The following is a 17362-nucleotide window of genomic DNA, read 5'->3' as shown; positions in this document are numbered from 1 at the left end:
CACTCTGGTAGTTTTCTATGCCTCTTCATGCAATTTGATAGTGTTTCTGCTGATGTGTTTTCTGCAGGTCCCTTGGTCCCTGCACATACCAAAGTGTGAGTGCTTCAACCTCACATACAGAAAGATCCATGTCTGCAGTCCGACCGTGCACTCTATCTGTGGGGGTATTATCTTGATTACTACTTGAGATGGAAATATATGCCCATGGTGGGTGGCACCATTCCCTAGTCAACAAGTCCTGAGCACTGGCATGCACGAAGTAATTCTTTAATCTCTACTCTGCATTTGGATACAATGTGGCTAGCTGGATCAAGTTCCTGCTGCTTTGACTTCTCCACAATGATGGACTTCAAATTGTGAGCCAAATAAACCCTTTCTGCTTTAAGTGACTTTGTGAGATTATCTTTTTTTTAATCACAACATCAAAAAACTACTTTAAGATTAGACCTAACTTTAAAAAGTTGTAATCAAACATATTTAAACACAAAATTTCAAGATAGTTGCTAAGAATTTGAAATTATAATTAGCATACAAATACAGAAACAGGGGTGAGTTTACATCCTCCCAAAGAAATAAAGAGGAGGTGTTACTCAGTGCTCTAAAGGGACAGAATTGAAAGAAGGAGTGTGTGTGTGTGTGTGTGTGTGTGTGTGTGTGTGTGTGTGTGTGTGTGTGTGTGTGTGAATGCACACATCAGCTTGGTCTACACTGTATGGCCCATGTCTCCTAACAATAGCTGTCTCACAATAAGAGGCCAAGATTCTGTTAGCTCTCAATCCATATGGCTAGATGTCTCTGCAGTCACAATCTGGAGGTCAAAGGCCTAAAGGATTCCCAGATGGCTTCAGATTTTCAGTCTACACTGGAGATGAATTTGCTAGCAAGAGTTAGGACAAACAGGCAAAAAGTAAAGATTCCTCCTTCTATGTCCTTCTATCTGGGTTGACACCAGAAGGGGTTGCCTATGTTTAGGGTGGACTGCCCTACTTCAAATATTCTGATAAGAATGTCCCTCACAGAGGAGCTCAAAATCTTGGGGATTAATTGATTCCAGTTGCAATCATGTTGATAAGTCATCTTGCAAGAAACTGGAAAATAAGAAATAATGGACTTAAAGAGGACACTAGTGAAGCCACAGTAGTAATACAGCCTCCAAATAACAATAATGCAAATCAAAGCTGGCTTATGGAAACTCAGTGTCATAAAGATACAAATATCTGATACTTACTGATTTCTTTTCCTCACCAAAGCCCTCTCTGAAGGGTTACATACCATAAAAGCTTCTGATAACCTTATTTTGCATACAAAACTGTAAAATACAAAATAACACAGCAGGTGAGTGGAGAGCGGAGATCTAAGTCAGCAATCAGCTTTAGCAGAGATTTATCTTCTCATGAAAACAAGCTTAAAAATATGAGCTATAATCTGGAAGTAGACTATATTCTCATATCTGAAAAACACAAACCTTGTTTATGGTGTGGAGCAATACTTGATTATTTTTCATTGGCTCACATGAAGCTGTGCATTAAAACAAAAACAAAACAAAATTAAAAAAAAACACTGATGTTTCCAGAGGTCGCAAAGGATTGATTATTGCATAACTGAAATGCACCGCTGGGCACCAAACCAATGCAATCTTTTTAAAACTATGCCTTGAGATCTGAAAGAGTTTCAGAGCTACAACACTCTCCCATCCATCACAGATTTCTATCTATGTCTTTTTATGCGTATGTTTCTTGGTAACATAGGTTTTTATTCCTACGATGTTCGGAAAAGAAAATGTTTATCATGGTGAGTATGCCTGTGACCATATGATCTTTAAGATTTTAGTGTTTTATGCACTTGGGGACAGACGGGTAATGGGTAATGCTGTTTTGAATCACTCTTTGTAGGGACACAGCAATGCTGCACACCGCAGCAATCGCACTGTGATGGTGGGACCGCACGCTGTTACCAGAAGAGATACGCACACACTCGATGAATAAATTCATGAAGCCTGGCACCTCCATGACCCCGAATCCACAGTCTGTCTTATCTGGTCCCACCCCAGCTCATTACTGCCGCCACAAAAGCAGCCACTCGGCTCCATTTTGATCCTGTCTGCCCTTTGAAGGCAAGGACACATGAAAGAAAAGGGTAGATAGTAATCCCCACATTTCCTTCTGTAAGTGGCCAGGAAGTATTTTTTCAGTCCTAATGTATTGGGTGGGGAGGGGCGGGGAGTATGTGCACTCTCTTCATCACTAAGTGCTTAGTGTATTGTATGTAGGGAAGATGTAGATGCAACTGGTGCTGGCTTCAGCTTTTTGTCTTTTCAGTAAAGCGTTTGCAGTGGGTGACATCTCATTAGTATGCAGGAAGCCCTCTGGGAAAGGGATACCTGACCTAGAAGTTGGCTCTGTTTCCAGGTGAGAGTCTGACATCCTCAGGGCCAAATTGTGGTGAGCTTCTGAAGAGGATCTCAATGCAAGGAGAACAGAGGATGGACTCCCGGTTACACACACACACACACACACACACACACACACACACACACACACACGGTGGGACAGCCTCCACCATCCCTGAGGGGTCTGGGCCCCAAGCACCTGCTGAGTTGCTTTTCCACACAGGGTGGAGGGTGCTGTTCTGTCCCAGGGTCTGCTGCACACAGAGAAACTAGTAACCTGGATGTTCTGTGGGAATCAGATGACCATGGCAGATTCACAGCAGAGTATGGCTGCTCATGAGAGGAGGGACATAAAATAAAATAACTGAGTCAATGGGACAGAAAGAGAAATGAGAGAATAGATGATTCTGGCAGATATTTGGGATGCCGAAAGTATAGGAGAGTAAGAATCCATAAGTCATTGGAAACTTACACTTGATTTAGTAGGACTCAGTGACACAGGGCAACATGGGAGGCATCAGAAGACTAAACGTAGGGTGGCTGACACAGTTTACCCATTCCTGGCCTCATCGTCCTGGTGAGCCTGCTCCCTTACCTGAGTCTGCCTTGAACTTTCTCCAGCTGTTTCTTTTTATTTTTTCCCTCCAGACAGTCTAGTGCCACAGAGGGAAAGTCCAGCAGAAGATGAAGGTGAACTGTGCATGTGTGTGTGCATGTGTGTGTATGGGGAGGCAGGTGTCTTTGGGAAGTGTTTGGGAGAGATATTGGACCTGTGAAGCCGGACTTGGAGCCCCCTGATGTGAGTGCTGGGAAGTGCATCGGTGTCTCTGCAAGAGCAGTAATGCTCTTAGCAGCTGAGCCATCTCCCAGCCTGTCAACCTTGTGTCATTTTCTTTTGGTTACAGTTCTTTGAACTGGTGGAATGGTGCCATCAGTGAAATGGGAATACCTTGACCTCCATAAATAAAGTTAGAAAATTAAGATTAAACCCATTGTTATATTCTGCCTAATAACAACAAAGCGACAGGCAAGTGTTCGTCCCAAAGATCACGTTGTTCTCCTTCTTACCCTGCCTGAGGAGAAGGCATTTATTGAGCTGTTTAATCAAATAGCCAATATACAGTTTAGCAACTAAAGACAGGACCATTAATTTGATTGCATAAATTTTAATAATTATGCACTCACATCTAACTGACCCTATGAGATTTATACAGCAACTAAAGAAGGTAGTGTATCAAGGAGGATGAACAGTGTTGCCTGCCCACCCTGCTATAAATTGCTAGACCATGTTTTAATCCCATCTTCAAGCTCTGCCCTGGACTCAGATGAGCAGGGAGCAGTGCTGTTAACAAGAGTCAGTGGATGAGGTACTGCCTCTGTGTGGGTTAAGATGACTGCATCCATTACTACTAGTGCGTGGGCCAGATGGCGTCACAGTAGAAGTAAGGTAATTTTGATATTTGTGCTGTTCTTTGAGGGTCTGAAGTCATCCTTACTATCTAGTGATGCTTCTTCATGAAAAGGTTTTCACAATGCTACACTTTTCTCTGGTGAAAATTAAATCAAAGGAATATAAGCGCATATATCTCTTTCCAGGATTAACTGTCCTGTAGCACAATCCTGCATTTTCCATAAAAATCATAAGAACTGAGAAAATTATTGAATGTTTTGTCTTAGACTTCAGCTTTGTATAAGTAATGGTTCTTGTTTCTATGACAAAATTCCTAACAGAAGTATCTTAAAAGGGGGATGGAGTTGTGTGGGCTCACAGTTTAAAGGGACATAGACCATTGCAGGAAGTAAGGCATGGTGGTGAGGAGAGCAAGGTGATTCATCACACTGAGGCTACAGTCAAGAATCAAGAAAGGAGCAATGGACTCGACTTGCTCTCTCCTTTTCTCTGGGTCTGGGCTCCCAAGACTTTGGGATGGTGCTGCCCACATTCAGCGTAATACTTTCTCACATTTTTTTGTGAACACCTTATAGACACAATCAATTGTGTGTCCTGGGTGATTACAAAGTCAGTCGCTTTAACAAAAACAATGAGACACCACATGTTCTTTGCACACATGAGCTGGTTTGGGCATGTGAAATATGTCCTTTGGTCTTTCTGGGTCTTTTCTTAAGGTCTTAAGAGGTAATGTTGTCTAATCTGCAGTCTTTCAAACCTTGTACTCATTCACTTTAATATAAAGAAGCAAAACCTAAACACATATCCTTCAAGCTGATCTGGACCATGGTCCCTGGTCATGGACTTTAGATTCCAGAATGTCTTTCAAATATAAATAGTGCATCTGACTCCAATGATCATAGTCTTTGTATCTTTCTATGTCTTGAATATTTTGGGGAGAAGCATAGTAAATATGTTACCATTTGCAATTTTAATGTAAAAAAATCACTGGGTGTTTTTTAAAAACATAGCTTACTATTGTGATACATAAAGATGCTTATAACCAGCATAGGGACATGTATGTATATAGCATATATAAGTAACCTCTGCATCTCACTTGTTTAAGTGATTGGAAGATCACATATCACAGGGTCTGTATGATAAAGAAATTGATCAGATCCCATACAACCATCTTAACAGCATACCTGAAAGCTCTAGAACAAAAAGAATCAAATACACCCAAGAAGAATAGATAGCAGAAAACAGTTAAACTGAGGACTGAAATCAACCAGTTAGAAACAAAGAGAACAATGAAAAACAAAAACAAACAAACAAACAAACAAAACAATAAAACCAGAAGCTGGGTTTTTTGTTTTTTTGTTGTTGTTTTTTTTTTTTTTGAGTAAAATAGGTAAACCCTTACCCAAGCTAACTAAAGGGCATAAAGACAGTATCCAAATTAACAAAATCAGAAATTAAAAGGGAGGCATAGCAACAGAAACTGAGGAAATTGAAAATATCGCCAGATACTACTACAAAAGTCTATATTCTACAAAACTAAAAAGTCCAGATGAAATGAGTTATTTTTTTAGACAGATACCACATACCAAAGGTAAGTCAGGAACAGATAAACCTTCTAAACAGTCCCATAACCCTTAAAGAAATAGAAATAGTCATTAAAAAACTCCCAATAAAAAAAGCTCCTAGTTATATAGGGGTGGTTCAGCATATGGAAATCCATCAATGTAATACACTATATAAACAAGCTGGAGGGGAAAAGTCACTTGATCCTCTCATTAGATGCTGAAAAGGGACTTCAACAAAATACAACACCCCATCATGTTAAAAGTCTCGGAGAGGTCAGGAATGCATGGCACATATCTAAACATAATAAACACAATACATAGCAAACCAACAGCCAACATCAAATTAAATGGAGAGAAAATAGAAGCAATCCCACTAAAATCCAGGACAAGACAAAGTTGCCCACTCACTCCCTATCTGTTCAATATAGTACTCAAAGTTCTAGCTAGAGCAATTAAACAACAAAAGAGGATCAAGAGGATACAAATTGGGAAGGAGGAAGTCAAAGTATCACTATTTGAAGATGATATGATAGTATACATAATGGAACCCCAAAATAATGCCAGAGAACTCCTGTAGCTGATAAATAACTTCAGCAAAGTGGGAGTGAAAGAGCGAACCCCAAAATGGGGAGCCGCATCTCTCGCTCCGATCGCGGGGTAGGGTGCCCCCAGGAATCACGAGTAGCCATTCTTGATGTAACAGCAAGAGGTAGCTTTATTAACGAGATCCCGGGTCTTAGCGGGATCCCAGGTCGACACGTATCCCACACAGGAGACAGAGGAATCGACCCCGAGCTTCCAAACTCGGGGGTTTATATAGGGGAGGTAAGGGGCATTCGCGCGGTTACACATGATTGGTCAATTCAAAAGGTGCACGGTTACTTTTGGCGCAAAATGACATCAGCAAGGAGTATGTGTTATCTAGCAGCTCGGCAGGCAGGTAGGGTGGCTCATCTCACTCAGGGGGGTGAAGGAAGGGGAGGGGGTGGCTACGGATGGTCAATGTCCTTGGGGCTGATAGCTGGTTTGGCAAGTCCTGTCTCTGGCTCTCCCTCAGGCACGTCCGGCCCTGCACATCCGGACTCTGACAATGAGCAACCTTTATGAAACTCTAGTTCTGCACATTCGGGCTCTGACAATGAGTAACCTTTATGAAACTCTAGTTCTACAGCAGGATATAAATTAATTCAATCAAATATGTAACCTTCCTTTATTCAAATGATAAACAGACTAAGAAAGAAATTAGTGAAATGACACCCTTCAGTATAGTCATAAATACTATAGATATTTTAGTGTAATTCTTACCAAGAAAGTGAAAGTTCTGTAGGATAAGAACTTCAAATTCCTGAAAAAAGAAATTGAAGAAGACCTCTGATGATGGAAAGATCTCCCATGCTCATGAACTGGTAGAATTAACATAGTGAAAATGGCCATATTGCAAAAAGCAATCTACAGATTTAATACAATCACCATCAAAATTCCAACATAGTTCTTCACGGACATGGACAGTGCAATTCTCAACTTCTTGTGGAAAAACAAAAACCCTAGGATAGGCAAAACACTTCTCAACAATAAAAGAACTTCCAGAAGAATCACCCTTCCTGACCTCAAGCTGTACTCCAAAGCAATAGTGATAAAAACTGTATTGGTACAGAAACAGACAGGTCAATCAATGGAATAGAATGGAGGACCCAGAATTAAACCCACAAACCTAAAGACACTTGATCTTTGACATAGAAGCCAAAAACACACAGTGGAAAAAAGAAAGCATCTTCAATAAATGGTGCTGGTCCAATCCAATTAGAGGTCTGTGTGCAGAAGAGTAAAAATAGATCCATATTTATCACCTTGCACAAAGCTCAAGTACAAATAAATCAAGGACTTCAACATAAAACAAATTTCCTGAGTAGAACATCAATGTCTCAGGCTCTAAGATCAACAATTGATAAATGGGACCTCATGAAACAGAAAGGCTTCTGTAAGGAAAAAGACACCATCAGTAGGACAAATCGGCAACCTACAAATTAGGAGAAAAAATTCTCTAATCCTAAATCCAACAAAGAGATAATATCCAAAATATATAAATAACTCAAAAAGTTAACCTCCAAAAGACCAAATAACCCAATTAAAAAATGGGGTACAAAACTAAACAGAGAATTCACAGCAGAAGAATCTGAATGACTGAGAAGCACTTAAAGAAATGTTCAAAGTCCTTTCTTCAGAGAAATGCAAATCAAAATAACCCAGAGATTCTACCTCACATCAATCAGAATGGCTAAGATCAAAAACTCAAGTGACACCACTTGAGAGAAAGAAGAACAGTACTCCATTGCTGGCGGGATTGCAAACCAGTGCAGACACTCTGGAAATCAGTCTGGGGATTCCTCAGAAAAGTGGAAATAGTTCTACCTGAAAACCCTAGTATGCCACTTTTCAGCATATACCCAAAAGATTCTCCGCCATACCACAAGGACACATGTTGTAAAAATATAAAAAATTTTTAAAAGTAGGGTTGTCTTTTACCCCGCTAGGTCTGGCACTGCAGTGCCCCAAGGTATCTGCTGGATATCTTGCCAGAAGCCCAGACCAGCCGCCCCACACTCCATTACACTTAAATCTACACATGAAAGAACACACAACACAATAATCTTTACCCAATTGATAAGATATAATTGCCCACTTAATCATACAAAGCCCGGTGACATCCATCCCTTAAGAGCATTAATAACAACCTGTAAATACACATAGCGGAATCTTAACGTCAGCCTCCATTGTCCTGCCACAGCTTCTCCCCTTCTCTCTCCTATCTCTTCTTCCTTTCCAGTTTCCTCCTCTTCCTTCAAACTTCTCTCCTGCCCATCCTTCCTTCTCCTCCAATGACAGGCCTCCTTCTGTCCTGTACTGGCCCCTCATCTGTATTTTACAAATTCAATGGGGAGAAGTTTCTAGTGAAGTCATCTGATTCCTGAGCATGTGACTAGGCAGCTGTCCTTGGGGCAGTGGAATAAGCATCAAGATACAGACAACTCCAGGGCAAACCACAACTCTCAACCATGTTCAATTCATAGCAGCCTTATTTGTTTTGTTTTGTTTTTTTAAATTTTTGTAAAAATTCATGTTTTCTTTTTTATTGGATACTTTTTATTTATTTACATTTTAAATATTAGCTCCTTTCTCAGTTTCCCATCCATAAACCCTCTATCCTGTTCTCCTCCCCCTTCTGCTATGAAGGTGTTCCCCTCCCCATCCACCCACTCCTTCCCTCCTCCCAACCCTGACATTCTCCAACACTGGGGATTCCAGCCTTGGCAGGACCAGGGCTTCTCCTCCCATTGGTGACCAATAAGGCCATCATCTGCTACATATGCAGCTGGTCTGTCCATGTGTACTCTTTAGATGGTGGTTTAGTCCCTGGGAACTCTGTTTGATTGGTATTGTTGTTCTTATGGGGTTGCAAACCCTGTCAGCTCCTTCAATCCTTTCTCTAACTCCTCCAGTGGGGACCCAGTTCTCAGTTCAATGGTTGGCTGCGAGAGTTTGCCTCTGTATTTGTCATGCTCTGGCAGAGCCTCTCAGGAGACAGCTATATCAGAGCAGCCTTATTTGTAATAGCCAGAAGCTGGAAACAACCCGATGCCCTTCAACAGAGGAATGGATACAGAAAATGTGGTACATCTACACAATGGAGTACTACTCAGCTATCAAAAACAATGACATCATGAAATTCATAGGCAAATGGATTGAACTAGAAAATATCATCTTGATTGAGGTAACCCAGTCACAGAAAAACACACATGGTATGCACTCACTGATAAGTGGATATTAGCCCAAAAGCTCGAATTACCCAAGATACAATCTACAGACCACATGAAGCTCAAGAAGGATGACCAAAGTGCGGATGCTTCATTCCTTAAAGGGGGGAACAAAAATATTCATAGGAGCAGATATGGAGACAAAGTTTGGAGCAGAGACTGAAGGAACAGCCATTCAGAGCCTGCCCCACATGTGGCCCATACATATACAGTCACCAAAACTAGATAAGATTGATGAAGCTAAGAAGTGCATGCTGACAGGAACCGGATATAGATGTCTCCTGAGAGACACAGCCAGAGGATGTCAAATACAGAGGTGAATGCTAGCAGCAAACCATTGAACTGAGAACAGGACCCCTGTTGGAGGAGTTAGAGAAAGGACTGAAAGAGCTGAAGGGGCTTGTAACCCCATAAGAACAACAATGCCAACCAACCAGAGCTCCCAGGGACTAAACCACTACCCAAACACTATACGTGGACTGACCCATGGCTCCAGCTGCATATGTAGCAGAGGATGGACTTCCTCTTTTGCCATCATTCATCAGGCTCTGTAAGTTTTTAACTGATATAGACAGCTCTACTCTCTAGCTTCATTGTTGTCAATATTGTTCAAGGCAGCATCTGCCCTCAACATCATTGATTAAGATCTTTGATTCCTTGTAATTCAGTTTGTTTATGTTCATCCATTTCCTTACTATAAAACCACCAGACCCCATCATCAGAGGCTACCCAAGACAAACAGGGAGCATCACTGTTTATATCCACAGGAATTTCTTTTCACCATAAGAAGCTATAATCTGATCATTTCTTATACAAAGTGAAGACCCTACTTCTTTGGAGGGAATTTGGTTCTCTATGCCCCACTGAAAATAACTAAAATGGGAGGAACAGTGTTGAAACAGATAACAATAGCAAACACTGAGCTTTGCCTCTGCCCTTCAACTGAATCACAGAGAAGTATCAAGTTTTTAGAGCATGTACCTATAAAGATGTGATAACCCAATTTATCTCTTATAAATCTCACCTCTGTGTGCCACCCACGCTCATCTAATACACATATTTGTTTGAAGAGTCGGCTCTTTTACAGAATTAGTATCACATCAAGTGGTTCTTTTATTTTTATGCAAAAATGGACTGCTTTGGGAACCATGAATTTAATGTTAGGACAACTTCCTTCAAACTCAACTCCTTAAAAGGAAAAGAGCAGCAGCTGCCTGCAAATAGTAAGTTAGCTTTGGGCTTTTCTCAAGTGTTGACAGAATAAAAAATTCGGTGATTGAGCAATGTCGACAGCAACAACGTAATTCACATTAACTCCTGCAAGCCAAGCTATAGGACTGTTTTGGATAATTCCAGCTTTACTGACAGATGAAAACGTCCTTTCTAGTTTTAAGACCATACACAAGTGTATGAATAGCTGTCTGGGAAAGGGGTTAAGCCATCATAATTTAGGCTCTGTTACCAGCTGTATTAGCTTTGTATTAGCCTCCTCTGTTTATCTAAGTTTCGTAAGGGTGCCTTGGGTGGCTTCAGTCTTTCCATCCAGTTACCACATTCAAACCTTCCTTTTCTCCCCAGTAGATTTTTAGTTGTTGCTGTTATTTTTCCAGTTGTTAATTAAAGGATGGCTTAAAGGGCAGCTGGTTTGTTTTTGTTTTTGTTATTGCTGTTAGTTATTGGGTTTTTTTTTTGAGGGGGATGTTTTTTCTTCAGAAGCTATTTCCCAGATTATATTAAAATACCCATCTCTCAAAACAAAATTGATCTGGCATTAAATTCTCCATCTCCTTTCCAATCCACAGCCACATCTCTGTCTCACCTCTCTATGTGTTTACCCATCACTCACCTATCATTCATCAATTATCTATTAGCACGTAATCTATCGGCCATCTCACAGCTGTTTCTCTATTTTCTAATATCTAAAATTACCTACTTTTATATCTACTTATTGTATATCTATTGCACATCAACCATCCTTTTTCTCTATTGTTTATTTGTATCATCTACAGCCATCTATTTACCGAGCTGAGTCAAACCTGCCATCCATGTCTGACATCTATATGATCATCAATCTACCTATCTCAGACCTGAAGACAGGCAGTGCCCCCTGTTCCGCTTACTCAGTTGATAGCCAGACACCACTCAGAAGTAGTATCTGTACTCAAGAACAGTTTTGGTTTGGAGAATCCACAATCGGTTTGGATTGTTACATGCTGTGTGTGGTGGGGTCCCTTGTCTGGCAGGCCTTCCATACTCTCTCCTCACTGCTCAAACATTCAACCCATCACACACAGTCCTGGTCAAGTCTACTCTGTCCACAGGAAGCTGACTCACTGGACTTCAGTGAGCAATGAGTTTAAAGCAGGGTCTTTTTTCCCTCATCTCTTCCAAGCAAAGTTCTTCAGTACCTGTCCCTCAGGGTCAGACTCAAGTTCAAGTCAATATTATGTGACAGTTAACTACATAATCAGATAGGCTTTTATTGGTTGTCTTGTTTTCCTCTAAAATGTGACAGAATGCAGCAACATGTGAATGTAGAAGTAAAAAATGCAAAGACGAAATCTCGTATCTGATGAACAAATGAATAAGAGCAAGTACATACTTACCTCCATCCTTAAAACCTCATGTCAGAAATAAAGAAGAATCACATTTCCATCTCTATTGCTACTAAAGAGAAGCTATTCTGATACACAACTTTCTACATTTCATAGGACAGGAGAAGAGGGACCAAGACCAGCCTGCAGCCACTCCCTGCTCCACTGTCCTTTTCTCTTCAACTCCTTAACAACCAGCATGCTGTGAGATCATGCTGTGTGGCTGGAAGCCTGGAGTGACCATCTGACCATGGACCAGATTTATCATTCCATGATGTAAACCAATAATTAAATTTATTATTGTCCAAAACCCAGGGTATGCTAAACAGTGCAAAGTCTGGAACAGATTGAAACATTCCTATGTCTAGTCTAGCAGTGTGTCAAGCCATTTTTAGAATAAGCTAGATATTTATTATATTAAATGACAGCTTTCCTCATGAACTTACACATGTGGGGTCACAGGACTCACAGCTGCCTGCCAGTCATTGCTTCTACTGACTTGTGATTTTAATGACTTTCTCATACCGTGTGTCAGACACAGCACTATTTAAGAAAGCATCAGAGAGAAGGTTCTGTGTATGACGGCACATCAGGCTGCCTTCATCGTGGTCAGTGTGTGCACGTTTGTTCTGCAAACAAGAGGTAGCTATCTCTTCATGGTCACATGAACTACTATATTTCATGCTAAAGAAAGTCTAGCATTTTCTTAGAGATAGTTCTGAACACAGTTTTATAAATCTGTTAATACAATGAATTGAGTCTGTTCACTTCAAACTTGTAAGAGTGAACCATTCTTTAAATGTCCGAACTCAACCTATTCATAGGTTTACAGATATGGCATAATAATGAATGGGGAGCCAACTTAGAACATTTTCTTGAGGGGGTAGCAGAAAATTTAGACTTCAGGATAAACTAGGAAAGGTAAATGTATTAGTCACTTTTCTGCTACTGTGTGCAAATATTTGTTTCCAACCTGGAAAAATTCTGGAGAACTGAATACTAATACAAATATTAAATGTGATTGTTTATATAGGAAAATGCAAATGGTTGACCTGGAGACAAGGCCAGAGTGGTTCGCACCACCACCTAAACTGTTGTTTCAACTATGGTGATATCTAAGTTAGTTCATATCATTGATATTAGAGTCTGAGGTGGTTTGAATAGGAACGGTTCCTATAGACTCTTGTATTTGAATGCTTGGCCCATAGGGAGTGGCACTACTAGGAGGTATGGTCTTATTGGAGTAGGTGTGGCCTTGTTTGAGGTGTGTCACTGTGGTGGTGAGCTCCTATGTTCAAGCTGTGCCCAGTGTGAGAAACAGTCCTCTTCTACTGCCTGTAGATCTCTCAGCTCCTCCTCCAGCACCGTCTTCATGCATAAGTCTTCATGCATACAGCCATGTTTCTCGCCAAGAAGATAATGGACTAAGCCTCTGAAAACGTAAGCCAGCTCCAATGAAGTATTTTCCTTTACAAGAGCCACCTGTGGTCCTAGTGGCTCTTCACAGAAATAAAAGCCTAACTAAGCAGTGCCTGAGGATTTTCCTCATGCAGTAAACGCTTGCCTTGTAGACATCAGAACCTGAGCTAAGTCTCCAGAATCCACATTAAAACAAAACAAAACCAAAAACGCTGACCTGTGTTCAGAATCACACCACGGGAGGTAAAGAGATGACAGTCTCTGGGGTTCTTTTGCAGCTTCCCCTGCATTGTGACTCCTAGGGTACTGAGACACTGGTCTTGAAAGAATGAGGTAAGCAGCTCCTGTGGACGACACCCAAGCCTGTCTCCACTGGCCTCCTCACACACGCATGGATTCCATCTCTCTTCCACACATTATGAGAAGCAAAAAGTAAACAAGTAAATGTATTAATTAATAAGTCATTCAATAAAAATAAGTCAATCAATAAAAATAAGATTTAAGTATCTAGGAAATTTTAAATTATTTTAACTTTAATTACAGGTATTGTCATGGGTCTTTCAAATATTGTAAACAGATTTTAAATGACAATGTATTTATTAAAACAGAGTTGACATATCTAAGCAATGATGGCCAGTGTACATTTATTAATGTCCATAGGCAGGGAGTGTTAGCAAATAGGAATGTTGCAAGCTCATATCTTAAGGTGATCAGAGTGTTTTTATTTTCTAGTATTTGATGTCAATAGTATCATGCTTATACAGTTTGCATTTCTTGCACTGGGTATAATTGTGGGATTCTTTCTTTGTATTGTTTTAATGTACCATACAATTAATTTAGCATCTTCTATCCAGCATAAACAATATTTGAAATGTCTATTTTTAAAGATTTATTTTTATTTTAATTATGTGTATTTGGGGGTAGTGAAGGACACCTGCTGGTGTGGGTGGGTGCAGGGTAGAGTCCAGAAGAGTATGTTAGAACCTAAGAAATGGAGTTACAGTGGCAGGAACTGAACTTGGGGTTAAGGATGACAGGAACTAAACAAGCTTGGGTTCTTTCCAAGAATAGCATGTGCTTCTAACCACTGAGCAATCTTTTCAGCCTCCTGAAACATCTAATTTGATATAAAGTATAGAGGCATTAACTTTTTCTGTTAAACCTGATGCTTGAATATCTATATGTGTAGAGGGAATTCATCTTTACAGTTACAAAGGGGGAAAGGGAACTCTGATGTTCTATAAGAGACTCTTCCCCTGTGTGACGCGGGAGTGAGAAATACTTTATGTAGGAAAAATGAATTCACTAAACATTACTATGTAGTTGCAACCTGCCATGCCTTGATGAATTGGATTTTTGTAAATATCTCAAAACCACCGTCTTGAAAGGAGAAAGTAAATGTTATTAAAACTTGTATCATTTTCACATGTAATAATTATGCAAATTCATGTTGTTCCCTGTGGTATTTTCATGTATGCCTGTATTATACCTATATTATGTATTGATTACCTCCTTTCTTTCTTCTACTGGCACTCTTCGACCCTATTCACTCACCGAAGAATTACTTGGCTCAGGTAGGGAACTGATTCACACAGGAGTGCCCAGCATCCCATCCCAGAGGAAAGAGGCAGATCTATTTGTCCTGGGTGTCTCTCCTTTAATGCTTTGATTTCTGTCTGGGCCTCTTCCATTAACTGCTGCTGTGTTCCAGTCTTTTCCACTCTCTCAACAGTGGAAAGGTTCATGAGTGGGTGGACCTTGCTTTTTCTATTAACCGAATAGGACAAAGCCTCCATGGATTTACATTTATAGACACAAGACAATTAAATACATTTACTTGATGGAAGTTTTTGAATGCATACTTTGTAAATATAAATTATGGTTCTTGCCCTTCCATATAGCATCAAAACCAAGGGCTGCTTATTTAACATTACAGACAACCTAGGTGATTCTGAGAAGCTGATAGCGAGGCACTTACTTCCCTGTCAGCAAAGCTCCGGAAGTCCGAGTCCATCTAGTGTAATTTTACAATCAGGATCATCCACAGCACTTGCAGTGTTCACAACCTCATCCTCAATTCACGTTTACCTTAGTTTAACTGCCTTTTTGCAGGCCAAGCATTTCACTGTTTCCCTGTGGATTTTCTCCCATTTGCATAATATATGTGCAAAGAAGGCCTCACTGCTACAAGCACATTATTAATGTCATCTGTGGTCATTTTTATGAATCCCTACAAGGCTCTAGTCACCTAAGAGCTGAGAGAATAGTGTGTTCTGAGTCAAGGACATTTGTTATGTGTTCATTATGACTGGGAGAAATCCTGTCGTTTGTCTTTTAGCTCACTGGATATCGAATGACGGTCGCTGTGGAGTGGAGCACAAAGTATATCTCTATAAAGAAAGCATAGAATTCCCAACCAGCAGCCATGTCTCTGTGCTCTGTGGATTCAGTCCATGTGACTTCCAGCCAAAAAGCTTGAGCGTCTTATGTGACTCCATGTTGGAGTCTTGGAAAGGGCATGCAGCGGGGATGATCTTTGTGTGGAGGGGTCCTTTGTAATCACCTTTTCTGAGAGCTGCAATTTCCCCAGCTGCACGCTGCCATAGAAAGTAATTAAATTTAATAGTCACTGCCCCTAATTTATGGCCACAGTGGGAAATAATCACATCGAAAGCAAAAGCCGCAGCTTTTAAATGGAGATGTATGTTATTTCGGCATGTCCCCAGCAAACGCAGCCTTTCTCCGGGATCGCATCAAAGGTGGGTTTATTTGTACTCCTGACCATTTCGATCTTCACTGAGCATCTCCTGAAGTCTTCACTAATTAGTAGAGCAAAGCGCTTCTTCCTGCTCATTCACAGCTTTGGGGAACCTGAACACTGGCTTTTAAAGCTTTTATCTGAATCTGATCATAAATAATTTTCCTTACGTGGAATCTGAATGTTATCAGTTTATCTCTTCAAAACTCTAATCTGACCTTTAATCTTATGTCTGAAAATAAAATAAAACAGTATTTTTTGTTAAGGAAGCAACTATTTCTTTAGACAGGAGACCATGAAGCGGAGAGAGAGAGATACTGAGGAGGAGGGAGGGAGTAAGACACAGGAGAGATGAGAGCACAAAAGAGGGTGTAGGATGTGGAAAGGAGTCAAGGAATGGAAGAGTAATCAGGGAGAAAAATCCACACAAAAAAGAATTCTATAGACTGGAGAGATGACTCAGCAGCTAAGAGCACAGGCTGCTCCTTCAGAGGACCTGGTTGGATGGGCAACACCCACACGGTGGCTCACAACTCTCTGTAACTCCACTTCCAGGGGACTTGATGCCTCTTCTGGCACTCATTGGTGCCAGACAGGCAGTTGGTATACAGTCCTATAAGCAGGCAAAATACCCGTACATATATTATTTTAATTAAACAAATACTGTTTGGAACTGGGCTCTGTGTGTGTGTGCTTGTGTATGTGTTTCTGTGTGTGTGCATGTGTATGCATGTGTACCTGTGTGTGCATGTATGTGAGTGTATGCATGTGTGTGTGAGTGAGTGTGTGTGTGTGTGCAATTGTGCAAGGTGCAAGATGGTGAAGGAACCTTCAGATAGTTCTGGATTTGGCCAGATGTCCTATGTGGACTTAACATGGCAGGGTAGGACCTCAGAATGGAATCTCAGTCAGTCCAGTCAGGACGAATCCAAGAAGAAGTACTCCATCAAGTTTAAGTACAGTGAATGCTGAAATCAAATTTATTTCCAATTGCTTGAGCTCAATTAACTGTGTTCTCAAGGTAAATAGTTAAAAACCATTTTGCTTTTAAGGTTTGGATTATATGGCTCTGGCTTTTCCAAATAAAATTTTCAATTAAAGTTATCCAAAAGAGAATAAAACTGACTGAGGTATTAGAACACCATTAGGAGATGATAATCAACACAAATTATTTATCGACACACTCTTTTCTGTGGTTTCTTATGGATTTGTCCAAAATAAGTAACATAAATGTTAAGAAATGTTATGCATTTTGACCCTTAAGTAATAGAAATTAATGGTGAAGTACTGGTTAAATTCTTAATTTTTAAATTTTGTCGAACTTTGCTTTGTGGAGGTCACTGTTGCTCCATGGAGAGGGGCAGGCAAGGCCCTGTCTGCACAACCCCCCCCATTTACAATACATAATCTGTCC

Source organism: Rattus norvegicus, chromosome 2 (assembly GCF_021556685.1).
Source record: "Rattus norvegicus strain SHRSP/BbbUtx chromosome 2, alternate assembly SHRSP_T2T, whole genome shotgun sequence".
NCBI classification, from domain to species: domain Eukaryota; kingdom Metazoa; phylum Chordata; class Mammalia; order Rodentia; family Muridae; genus Rattus; species Rattus norvegicus.
The sequence above is the reverse complement of the archived record's forward strand: the minus strand, read 5'-3'. Positions refer to the sequence as shown.